This window comes from Mus musculus, chromosome 17, assembly GCF_000001635.26.
Source record: "Mus musculus strain C57BL/6J chromosome 17, GRCm38.p6 C57BL/6J".
NCBI classification, from domain to species: Eukaryota; Metazoa; Chordata; class Mammalia; order Rodentia; family Muridae; genus Mus; species Mus musculus.
In genome coordinates this window covers 70926387-70939237 of record NC_000083.6, presented here as the reverse complement: position 1 = coordinate 70939237, position 12851 = coordinate 70926387, and the positions used below count along the sequence as shown (strand labels likewise).

The 12851-nt window shown below is 43.3% G+C and overlaps 1 pseudogene; it reads right to left on the bottom strand.

The window, feature by feature from the left end:
* Gm16519 (predicted gene, 16519) lies at positions 9648-10230 on the bottom strand (annotated as a pseudogene).

Genomic DNA, 12851 nt, shown 5'->3' with positions numbered 1-12851 from the left:
TGAGTGTGAGTGTGAATGTGTGTGTGTGTGTGTGTGTGTGTGTGTGTTTGGTGTTTGCACATGTGTATACATGCATGTTGAGGAGCATCCCTGGATGCTGTCTTGGGGGTCAGACAGCAACTTGCAGGAAGCAGTCTTTTCCTTCTGAACTCAGGTTGCTGGGCTTGACTGCAAGAGCCTTAACCCATGAGCCATCTCAACAGCACTCCATTCTCTCTCTCTTCTCGTCTTGTCCCGTCCCGTCCCGTCCCTTCCCTTCCCTTCCCTTCCCTTCCCTTCCCTTCCCTTCCCTTCCCTTCCCTTCCCTTCCCTTCTCTTCTCTTCTCTTCTCTTTCGATTTATTTATTTACACTTTAGCTGTCTTCAGACACACACCAGAAGGGGGCATCAGATCCCATTACAGATGGTTGTGAGCCACCATGTGGTTTCTGGGAACTGAACTCAGGACCTCTGGAAGAGCAGTCAGTGCTCTTAACCGCTGAGCCATCTCTCCAGCACAATTTTATTTCTTTTCTTTTCTTTCTTTTTTGTTTTTTTGTTTTTGTTTTTGTTTTTGTTTTTGTTTTGTATTGAGACAGGGTTTCTCTGTATAGCCCTGGCTGTCCTGGAACTCACTCTGTAGACCAGGCTGGCCTCGAACTCAGAAATCCGCCTGCCTCTGCCTCCCAAGTGCTGGGATTAAAGGCATGCGCCACCACTGCCCAGCTCCAATTTTATTTCTTAATATAAGGTTTATTTTCTTAAAAAAAAAAATCTCACCATTGGGGAGGAAGTCTACACTAATTGAAGAGGAGAAACCAAGCGTCGAGGAAGCAGTGGGGGGTGGTGGTAATGATGCAGAAACATCCCTGTGAGAGCACGGCTGGGACTTAATAGTGGGATGGATCTGAGAGGCGAGGAGAGTGGAGTAGATATGTCTGAGAGATGAAAGATGACTAAGAAAGGAAATGGAGGAGTGAGGGTCCAGATGTGGTCATTTGTCTCTAAAGATTGTTCCTTCGGTAGCCATCTTGTCAATCTGGCTAAATTAAGAAGCATCTAGGAGGGCAGCAGACATGCATGTAGTATGCACTTGTACATGCAGACAAAACACCCCTACCCATAAAATAAATAAACCTACGATAATAGAATCATTACACCTAACATCTTAAAATAAATGTGTATCAATTAATAAAGCACGCCTCTAGCCTCTCACATAATGAGCGGTGCACCCCCTCATAGGGTCACAATACAACAGCACTATGGGAAGATGGTGAAATTAGGCCCTAGGACTGGCTGGAAGGTCCTGAGTTCAGTTCCCAGAAACCACATGGTAGTTCACAACCATCTGTAATGGGATCCGATGCCCCAATCTGGTGTGTCTGAAGACAGCTACAGTGTACTCACATACATAAAATAAATAAATAAATCTAAAGAGAAGTCACTGGGACATTTCCTTGAACTCCCTTGTTTCTAGGCCCTTACTGTGTCACCCATGAAGCCTTGAGCCAAAAGAAGCAGTTCTGACTAACTGGATGCTGTTAAAGTGTCTGTCACTGATACACAGAGTTGCTTAACACAGTCCCCAGTGAGGTCATCCAATCACCAAAAAAGCACGCTGACCCAAGGCTGGTTCATTAAGACTCCAGGGAAGCTGTGGAAGAAGCCCAAGCTACCTAGCTGAGTTTCCAGTTGGCAGTCAGATCAGTCACCAGCCATGTAATTTCTGGTCCAACCAAGTCTAGAGATGAGTCTCAAGCAAGTATCTCACATCAGTCCTCTGAAAAAAGGCAACAAGAAGCAGCTATCTGGGCCCAAATGATCCACAGAATTGCAGGAGAGGAAAATTTCAGTGCTGTGAGGTTTCAAGGATATATGTCTATGTTTATGAATGTGTCTGTATATCTGTGTGTGTGTGTGTGTGTACATACATATATACACACACATGTAAATAACTCACAGGGTTGAGTTTGGTGACTGTGAGAATGGGTATAGCGTAGCTGAGATACAAGTTGTTTAAGGAAAAAAGGCTTTGGGTGGTATACTGGCCAGTTGTCATCACTGTGATCTCAGAGAGACAACGTAGAGGAGCAAAGATTTCTTTTTTGGAATCTCACACTTTTGGAGGGTTCCGTTCCGTTCATTATGGTCAGAGGACATGGCAGAACACAGCAGCTACCACCATGACAGCCAGAAAGCCAACAAAACAAAACAAAACAAGGACTCAGGAACTGGACAGGGCAAGATATATACTAGGGATGGCCCCCCATTGACCTACCTGCCTCAGCCAATCCCACCTCCTACACGTCTCCATCTCCCAATAATGCCATATTAAGATCAATCTGTCAGGGAATTCATCCATTGGAGCCTGCAGCCCTCGTGATCTGACTCTGGGAATTTGCTCGAAGACACGCCCACCACAAGCTACTAGCTCCCTAGGCATTTAAAATTCATGGAAAACAACGATAAAAAAAAAATCACCATCATTACGTCTCCACTACACTGGCACGCTGGACTCCTTCTTACCCTTGGGGCACACTTTCCCATATCACCGTGAGACTTATGGTCATCCTGGGCTTATCTGAATTCTAGGATGGCTCCAAGAAAACTGCTCCAGCCCAAAGTGGAATCTCTGACTCTGGGGAGCCCAGAGCTCCCACTCAGCAATGAATGCTTGGGTTTTCCGGGAGCCCAGGGGAATCGATTGTGCCCATGGAGCTCTTTGAGTAATGGGCAATCTAAGAGATGATGGAAAATAGAGGAGGATTCTGATATAGGCTGAAGATCAGCTGAGACATCCATTCTCATGGAATAAACAACTACTGGATTCTTGGACCTTCCTTCGGTAAAAGACCAAAGGACTAGCTGGATCACAGCCTGTAATCCACTCTAAAAGGTCCCATATTATCCCTCTGTCTCTGTCTATGCTTATGACTATATCAGGTAGATAGATGGATGGATGGATGGATAGATAGATAGATGATTTGTATATAGACAGTAGATAGATAGATAGATAGATAGATAGATAGATAGATAGATAGATAGATGATATGTATGCAGATAGATGATAGATAGATAGATAGATAGATAGATAGATAGATAGATAGATAGATAGATAGATAATAGGGATTCATTCTATAAATTCTGTTCCTCTAGAGAACTCTAAGACGAATGAAACCAGGTCCCTGTCCCCAAAGATCTTTGTCTGGTAGGGGAACAGGGTGACCTCACCATATGGCCACATATTTTTGCTGCCCACAAGTGGGTGCTGCAAATAGCAAAAACAAACAAACAAACCAAAAACACCTAACACATGGGAATGGCTTTGGAAGTAGGCCTGCTGAGTGGACGGACATGCTCTGTTTGAAAGTGATGGGTGCAAGTTGGTAAGGAATATATTTGTGTGATTAATCTTTATTGTCAGTTCAACTGGACTTAGACTTTCCTAGAAGAGATGGCTCTGGCCAAGTGTATCTGTGAGGATGTTTCCAGAGAAAATGAGCAAATGAGCAGTGAGGCCTCCCCATGAGATTCAGTCCTCAGCGCTGCAAAAGATGGATGTGGGAGCTGTGTTCCCGGCCTTCCAGAAGATACTCTCACATCTGGGGTTCAGACCTATTTCACAGACATTCTTTGAGCACCTGCCTCATGTCTCCTAGGTGGATTTGCAGGTCCCAGGGTACAGAGCTGGGCGGTCAGCCATTCAGGAGCAGATCTACTGCTGGTTGTCTGTATTCATTACCTTTCTGTTGCTATGATAAAAGTAATCAAAGGCAATTTTAAAAAAAATTTCATCATCACAGATGCAGAGATAAGTTTTGTTAGGGACTTTTGAGTTGAGGTGTAGCTCTCGGGTGAACATTTTCACCATTCTAAAACCTAGGCTATATAGACTTGGAAGATATCAGGGTATAAACTGCACACAACTCCTCCCAAGACGTAGGATGTAACCCTTCACTCATTTCCAACACCGGCCATCCTTGCCTCAGTAATTCTATAATAGTTTGGAAATAGTTTTTCTATAGCTTTTCCCTACAATGATATTACTTATTTACATGCCTGCCTTCCCCTACCAAGCTGTGAGGCACTAGGAGTTGGGGTTATACCTTACAGTTTCTAAATGTGGTGGTTTGGATGAGAAATTTCCCCTCAAGACACATGTCCCTCAACAAAGCATCCCTAATGTGTGGTACTGTTTAGGAAGGCTCTGGAATCTATAAGATGTGGAGCCTTGCTGGATAAGTTCACCCTTGAGGCAGGGATGGAGAGTTTATAGCCTCACCCTCCTGGCTGCCTGCTCTCTCAGCCTCCTGCATGTGATGATTTCCCAGCGGCTGCTGCTGTTGCTGTTGCTGTTGTTGCTGCTGCTGTTGCTGTTTTTCCACCACAGAGACTGGCCTTCCCCTCTGGAGTTGTGAGCTGAAATAAACGAAACTCCTCCTAAAGTTGCTTCAGTCACATTATTTTATCACACAACTACCACCACCCCACCAACAAAACACAAGCAAAACCCAAATTCATTAATAATGTCTACACACACAACAGGTGATTAGATAAACAAATGCATAAATGAATGACTCAACCTTAGACAGATAAGCATTTCTTTTAAGTATTTTTTAAAATTATGTGCATGTGTGTTTGGAATGGGGGGGGGGAGATATTAAAACCCTGTACATGTGCCCCTGAGGAAACCTGAGAGATCAGAGCCCTCTGGAGCTGCAGTTATACTGATCTGAGCCATGTGATGTTGGTGCTGGGGACCGAACCCAGGTCCTCTGCAAGAGCTGCACTTCCTCTTCCTGCTGAGTCAGCTCTCCAGTCCCTTGAGCAAGGGTCTCTTTTTATTAGACTAAAACTTGAAAGCAGTTCAGTATGTGATAAGCATAAAGCTGAAAGGAATGCTGTCTATAAATACACTTCTCATTCTTCATCTAGACTTACTTCTGTCTACAGACTCTATCTAATTACACAAATTTATCTTCATGCTATTTGGACTAGGGGAAATTTTGCAAGTTATACTGAAAAGAGACTTCAGTTGTATGGTTTGAGTAGCTAGTTAAATAGAAAGGAACAGACAACGGCTTGAGACCTGTGACCTTCAAAGTTTAGTGGATTTTTCATTTTTACCCTCTCAATAAGGGAGCTCATATAATTTAGTTAAATAGCTTTGGGAACCTCTTTGACTATCTTAGGAAGTTAAGAAAATCCTCTGACACCTTTGAATTTTATACTAGTGTACTTTATTTAATCCAATAAGGCATAATTAATTTATTTAGACATTAGAAGAATCAGCGTAAGGACTTAACTGCTCTGCCCAGAGGCTAGCCTATAAGTTTAGTTTCCCAGCCTTTCGATGAGTGAAGAAAACAGCTGTGTTTACCCCATTTGTGACTGACAAGATCCATTTGTTGGTACTGTGCTAGCAAAGTTACTTTTACAATTGCAAACTGGCAGTAACATGACTTCAAATTATCTCCTGTGCCTGAACAGATCTTTGGAGGGAACCCTGACTGTTTTGAAGGACTACTGAAGGCTCTAAAATATTCATTGGATGAGAAGTCTGCCAAGAGCTTCAAGAGTCCAACTGCTTCCTCAAATTACCAACAGACAGAACACGTGAAGAATGTTCACAAAATGACAGAGTTGCTTACATACCTTGGCTGATGTCTGAACTGCTGGAATTAAATTGAGGCCAAAGGTTAGGAGTACACGTCTTTCTAATGTCTCTCTAGAACAAACTAAGATATTATTGTGGTCCCTACCACTGTGAGCTAGCCAGATTTTTGAACAGAGGATTCTAAAGACACCTTTAAAAAAAATAACCTAATTTTAAAAAGCCCTGGGCTTCTGAGTCACAGGACCATTCAGCACACAAAGTTTAAGGGCCTGTTGTGGTTGCTAATGGAACTGTTGCCATGTGAAGTCTCTTTAATTAAGTCAGGAACAGGAAGGCCTCCTGCACAGTGTCTTACTGTCCATGATGCAACTCATAACTCCTGCCCATCTTCCTGTCCCCTTTGTGTTCCCTGGCCTCCCTATGTGCCCTTTAGATTTATATTTAAGTGTGTGTGTTTGTGTGTGTGTGTGTGTGTGTGTGTGTGTGAGTATGTCTGTTTGTGTGTGTATATGTGTGGGTGTATGTATGTGTGTGCCCCTGCCCACTCATGCACATGTATATATGGGTGCCTATAGAGGCCAGAAGAGGGTATCTGACCCCCTAGAGATGGAGTTACAGGAAGTTCTGAGCAATCAGACACAGATACTGACATGTGTGCCATACTGACAACAACTTGCCAGATGTGAACACACTGATGACAACCTGCCATATGTGAATACACCAATGACTACCTGCCATGTGTGAAAACACTGATGACAACCTGTCATGAGTGAACACACTGAAGATGAACTGACATGTGTGAACACACTGATGACAACCAGCCATGTGTGCCACACTGATGACATCCTGCCATATTTGAACACACTGAAGACAACCTGCCATGTGTAAGCATACTGATGACCCCCTGCTATGTGTGAACAAACTGAAGACAGCCTGCATGTGTGATCACACTGATAACAAAATGCCATAAATGAACAAACCTATGACTACTTGCCCTGTGTCCCACCCTGATGGTAACCTGCCATGTGTGAACACAGTGATGACACCCTGCCATGTGTGAACACACTGAAGACAACTTGCCATTTGTGAACATACTGATGAAAATCTGCCATGTGTGAATACACTGATGACACCCTGGCATGTGTGAACACACTGATGAGAAACTGCCCTGTGTGCACACACTAATGACAACTGCCATGTTGCTCACAGATGACAACCTTCATGTGTGATCACACTGATAACAACCTGCCCTAGGTGAACACATGGATGACTACTTGCCATGTGTGCCACACTGTTGACACCCAGCCATGTGTGAACACAATGATGTCAATCTGCCATGTGTGATCATGCAAATGACTACCTGCCATGTGTGAACACACTAATGACAACTGCCAGGTGTGAACACACTAATGACAACCAACCATGTGCAAACAACACTGATGACAACCTGCCATGTGTGAATATACTGATGACAACCTGCCATGTGGAGTACACCAATGACAATCTGCCATATGTGAGCACACTAATGACAACATGCCATGTGTGAACACAATGATGACACCCTACCATGTGTGAACTCACTGATGCAACTTGCCACATGTGAACACACTACACACTAATGCCAACTGTCATATATGAACACACTGATGACTACCTGTCATGTGTGAACACACTGATGACATTCTGCCATATGTGAACACACTGATCTAAACCTGTCATGTGTGAACACACTAATGACAACTGTCATGTGTGAAAACACTGATCATACCTTCCAATGTGTGAACACACTGATGATAACCTGCATGTGTGATCACACTGATGACAACTGTCATGTCTGAACACACTAATGACACCCTGCCACGTGTGCCACACTACCTGCCATGTGTGCCACACTGATGACAATCTGCCATGTGTGAACATTCTGATGAAAATCTTGCCATGTGTGAACACACTGATGACAATCTGCCATGTGTGAACATTCTGATGACAGTCTTGCCATGTGTGAAGACACTGATAACAAACTGCTATTTGTGGGACACTGACGACAGTCCCCTGGAAGATCAGCAAGCACTCCTAAAACTGATCTGTCTCTTTTGCCACCTATATGCCCTTTAAATATTTCAAGTCTTAGACTGGTAATTTTATAATTTTTTTTCACACACGGTTACTAGGTTGCCCTCCAACTCAAATCTCCCTGTTCACTCTCCTGAGTACAAGGGTGCCCCCTACACACCCCACCCCACACCCCTTCAGTAGCTCAGTGATTCTCCAACCTGACAGACTCCCCCCCCCATGTGAGAAGTTTTTTTGGATCTATAACTGGAGCCACACTTTGAGATTCTAACTTAATTGTTCTGGGGAGGTGTCCAAGGATGAAAACATGTTTTTAAAAGAAATCCTCCATATGGGTATATCCTACCAAATTTTAAATAACTGCTTCAGATCTCAGCCTCTATGGCAAACCTGGCAGTTTGGACATCAGCTCCTGAGGCAGAAAGACACGTCCAGCATTTGACCTGACTGCTGTGCTGAACTTCTATCATGCCTTTGCAGTTGTCCAGTGTGATATCCTGAGAATAACAATCACTAAGATAGCTGTACTCGAGCACTGCTACAAAATACCTCTGTAGGCAATTCTCCCATCCCCGTCACAACGGGATTCACTGGGCACTAAAGATGCCGCCTTGCGGTTGAGGAAACTGGTACTTGAAACCTGTGTTACTCCAGGCCCGCAGTGATTTTGTAAGAAGTGAAGGCTTTCAGTTCAAGGAAATTGCCCAAAGACTCAAGGCTAGAAGCACATGGGACTCAGCTGTGGCCTCCTGTAAATGTTCAGGAAGCATTGTCTAATCTATTTAAATGACATCCTGGGCCAGTGAGATTGTGTTGTCTGCAAGAGAGAAAAGACCGCAACCTCGAGCCATAGCAACAACGAAGATGTGCATTATCTTCCATTCAGGAAGTCCAGGGCTGTGGATGGCTCAAGAGTAAAGTGCTTGCCTTGCACACGTGAGGACCTGATTTCTATCCATCTCCAGACTTGACATAAAGAGCTGGTCATAGGCAGAGAAAGGCAGATCCAAGGCCTACCAGGCAAGTAATTTACCACTGAACAGTCCTAAAATGGTTTAATTTTACTATTAATACTCAATAAATTAAGTTCTAACTTAATGCCTCCCTGGGCTTTTAAGTTCCTCTCATGAATTTTTTACAAGCCCAATAGATCCGGCAGTCATTTTACAGGGCGTTTGTTTTACTTGTTTTGAAAAAAGTTCAGCTGGCCTCGAACTTTCAACCTTCACATCTTAGCCTCCCTGACATGCTGGGGTTATACGTGTGCCCTACCATACTCAGCCTTAAGAGAGCTTTGAGCAAAGCCCAGTCCTATTTGTCAACAAAGAACTTCTATGTTTTACTCATCAATGCCTATCTGATTTTATTACATAATTGTCTTCCATTAAAGCCTCGTGACCACTGAGTAACTCTGAGTCTGATATTTTACATCCCACTTGCCCTAATTTGGATATAAAGTTCTCTTCATTTACCCACTCCTGAATATGAACTTGAACATACCTTAATCAATTATTCAGATTGACACTTGCGTTGCTGACCAAGTGCCTCTTCTGCCAGTCATATTCAAACACACAATTTTATAACGTCAGCCATTCATTTACAAATCCCTTAGCCCCCCAATACAAACATGATTTGGCTTAGTTCCCTCAGATTGTGCTGGGGTTCTGAGGTACTTCCCATTCAGCCTGTAAGTTTACCATTAATTGAGGCTTGAGGTTGTCCAGCCAGCACAGATTAACCAGGATGCTAAGTGAAGTCTTTGGTGACTAAGTGAACACCACTTGTGGTTGCTAAGTCAATTCCTCCTTAACTGAAGGAGAGGGGTGTGGCAAGTAACCCAAGCCTCTGACTCCCCTGTCGAAACTATTTCTCCTGCATCAATTCACTTTGGCTCTTAAAATACAGAAACACTTTTATTTGTTTGTTTTGTTTTGCTTTGCTTTTGTTTTTGTTGTTTTTGTTTTTTGGATATTTTGTTTGTTTATCAGATAGTCTTTTATTGAAATATTTTCTTGTTGCTTCTTAACTAGCTGGGCACTCCACTGCACCACTGTTGATGTCATCTATGACGTCATGAGGGTGGCGGCCGTCCACATTGCAGCCCACAGACTGTGTGGTACCCAGGATCTCCTTGATAGTTCCCGAAAGTTCTCTAGCCAAAGACCGGTGTCTCATCTGCCGGGTAATGTTGACAATCTCATCAAAAGTAAAGTTCCCACTGTGTTTAATGTTCTGCTTCTTCCTGTCTCTTGGTGGCTCTTTGAGGGCTTTGATGATCAGGGCAGAGGGCACCACCTCAATCTGGGTCTGTCTGTTCTGGATGCTCAGTTTCACTGTAATTCTGAGACCTTTCCAGTCACCGGTAGCCTTGGCAATGTCATCGCCAACTTTCTTCGGAGACAAATCCAGAGGACGGATCTTGGGGGCCAAGGCGGATGTGGCGCCGACCTCACCTCCGGTGCACCTCAGGTACATGACTTTGATCTCGTTGGGGTGGAACTTGGGTGGCATGGTGGAGGCGGCTGGTGTCCGTAGCCTCCTCCCAGCTGAAAGCCGAAAAGCTTTTTTTTTTTTTTTAAGGTTTATTTATTTATTTATTATACATAGGTACACTGTAGGTGTCTTCGGACAAACCAGAAGAGGGCGTCACATCTTATTACGGATGGTTGTGAGCCACCATGTGGTTGCTGGGATTTGAACTCAGGACCTCTGGAAGAGCAGTCAGTGCTCTTTTTTTTTTTTTTTTAAAGATTTATTTATTTATTATATGTAAGTACACTGTAGCTGTCTTCAGACACTCCAGGAGAGGGAGTCAGATCTCCTTACGGATAGTTGTGAGCCACCATGTGGTTGCTGGGATTTGAACTCGAGACCTTTGGAAGAACAGTCGGGTGCTCTTACCCACTGAGCCATCTCACCAGCCCCCAGTCAGTGTTCTTAACTGCTGAGCCATCTCTCCACCCCCAGAAACACTTTTCTTGAGTAAAGGAATCTGCAGGACGGTTGGGTAGGTAGAGGTACTTACTGTCAAGCCTGACAGCCCAGCTTTGATGCTCAGAACCCCCATGGTTGAAGGAGGAAATTGACTTTAACGGTTGTCCTTTGACCTTCCTTCACTTGCATGAGTATATGCGTACACACACAAACACACATGTTCATGTACATGCACATGCACACACATACACCAACAAACTGAATAAACATCTACTAACTCTTGCCAGGGAACAAATGACAAACCAAGTTATAGATACTACAAAGGTCTAACTTGGTGAATCAATTTGTTTTCTTGGTGTTACAAAGAAAAAAAAAAAAAAGGATGTCGGGCTTATCAAAAATGTGATAAGCAGAAATGATCCTCAAACAGCTGCACTGTCACAGTCCACCCCGGCTTGGGTGACAGGTCATGAAAGCTGGAAATGTAGAGCACACTACATAGCCTGCGAGCAACTCCACAGGTTGGAGTGTCCTTCACAGTAGCTCTATTGGTCTGAGCCTCTTCCAGGCATCTGGGCTTGTGTGGAAGTATCCCTTAGCAGTTCTTAGTTCTTATATATGCTGGGGATATAGGGCTTGGGGGGGGGGGGGCGGGGGGGAAGCAGGTCTTTATATCTGTTCAGGTTCAGGGACTTCCTAAAGTTACTGAGTTTACTTCCTGTTGTTTGACCTCCCCTTTAAGATTCTGTGTCTTAATAAACTTCCCTCCAAGGTAGATGGTTTTAGATACAGAGGAAACTGCTACACAATGGTCAACAGAAGCAAAGTTGGAGTTTATTTTAAAATAGTTTTAATGGGGCTAAAGACAGGGCTTAGTAGTTAAGATCACTGGCAGACATTCTAGAAGACCCCAGTTCAATTTCCAGAACTCACATAGCTACTCAAAACTGTAACTCCAGGCCCATGTGATCCCACACCCTCTTGTGACCTCCATGAGCAATAGTCATGCATGTGGTGTGCACATGCCTGCAGACAAACACCACACACATAGAATAAACAAACATACAAACAAACATTTTTAAAAGTTTTAGCCTAGACTTAAGTAGGAACATTAACATAAAAAAATAAGAATTTAATAAAAACATCTCTATTAAAATGGTATTGTCTTTATATGGAGTGTAAAAAATGAATTACAAATAAAATTAAATTAAAAAAAAAGAAAAAAATGGTATTGTCTTTACAAAGGCAATCTTCATAGCAATTTTAGTTGTGCTGAATCCTGACTTCCACGAGTTGAGACTTCAGTTAGATTATGGGGAGGCATTCCTTTCTCTTCCATGTTCCCTCAATTTCTTTGCCCTGCCAGCCTTTCCAGGTGCTTATTACCAAGCCCAATGACCAAGCTCAGCCCCTGAAACCCATGTGGCAAAGGAGAGAATGACCCTTGCAGCTTGTCCTCTGAACTGGACATGGGTGTTCTGGCACATGATGTCTGCCCTCATTAAATAAGTAAATAAGTAAATAAATAAATAAATAAATAAATAAATGTTAAGAGAAAGAAAAAAAGAAAAACAGACAGAAAGAAGAAAGACAGAGAAAAAATAAATAAATAAATAAATAAATGTTAAGAGAAAGAAAGACAGACAGACAGAAAGAAGAAAGACAGAGAAAAAGAAAATCCCATGCTGGCTCACCCAAGGCCTGAACTCTTCTTGCTTTCTGCAGTGAATTCTGTGAATCAATAAGGTTGTTGTCTCTATAAAAGGCTCTTATCTACTTGGGCAGGTAAAGAGAGGCTTATTCAGGCTGGGAAACAATTTCACAAATAAAGGCTTGATTTAGGGGCAGCATCTTGCTATGGTTTGAATATATACACTAGGAAGGACAGGTGGAACCTTTGAGACATGGTAGAGGCATTATGTAGATGATCCCATTTTTTGAGTCAATGGTTCTGTGAATTATTGTAGGAGTTGCTTTGTTAGAAAAGCAAGCTCTCCAAACTGAGGGAGGGAACTCAAGGGAGCTGCCGCCATCGTGGAAGACACTGAGATGAAGAGAACTCTGAATCTCTCCTGCATGGATAGAAGAATCTCTAAGTTCACCTATGAGCAGTTCCAGAAGCTAAGAAATACTTTGAGACAATGGGGGAAACTCTGCAGGCCTTGGCTGAGGAACTCAAACTGCCCAATGGAGTCATCAAATACTGGTTCTTTGAGCAGCGTCATAATGAGTTGAGGCGCACGCGGTT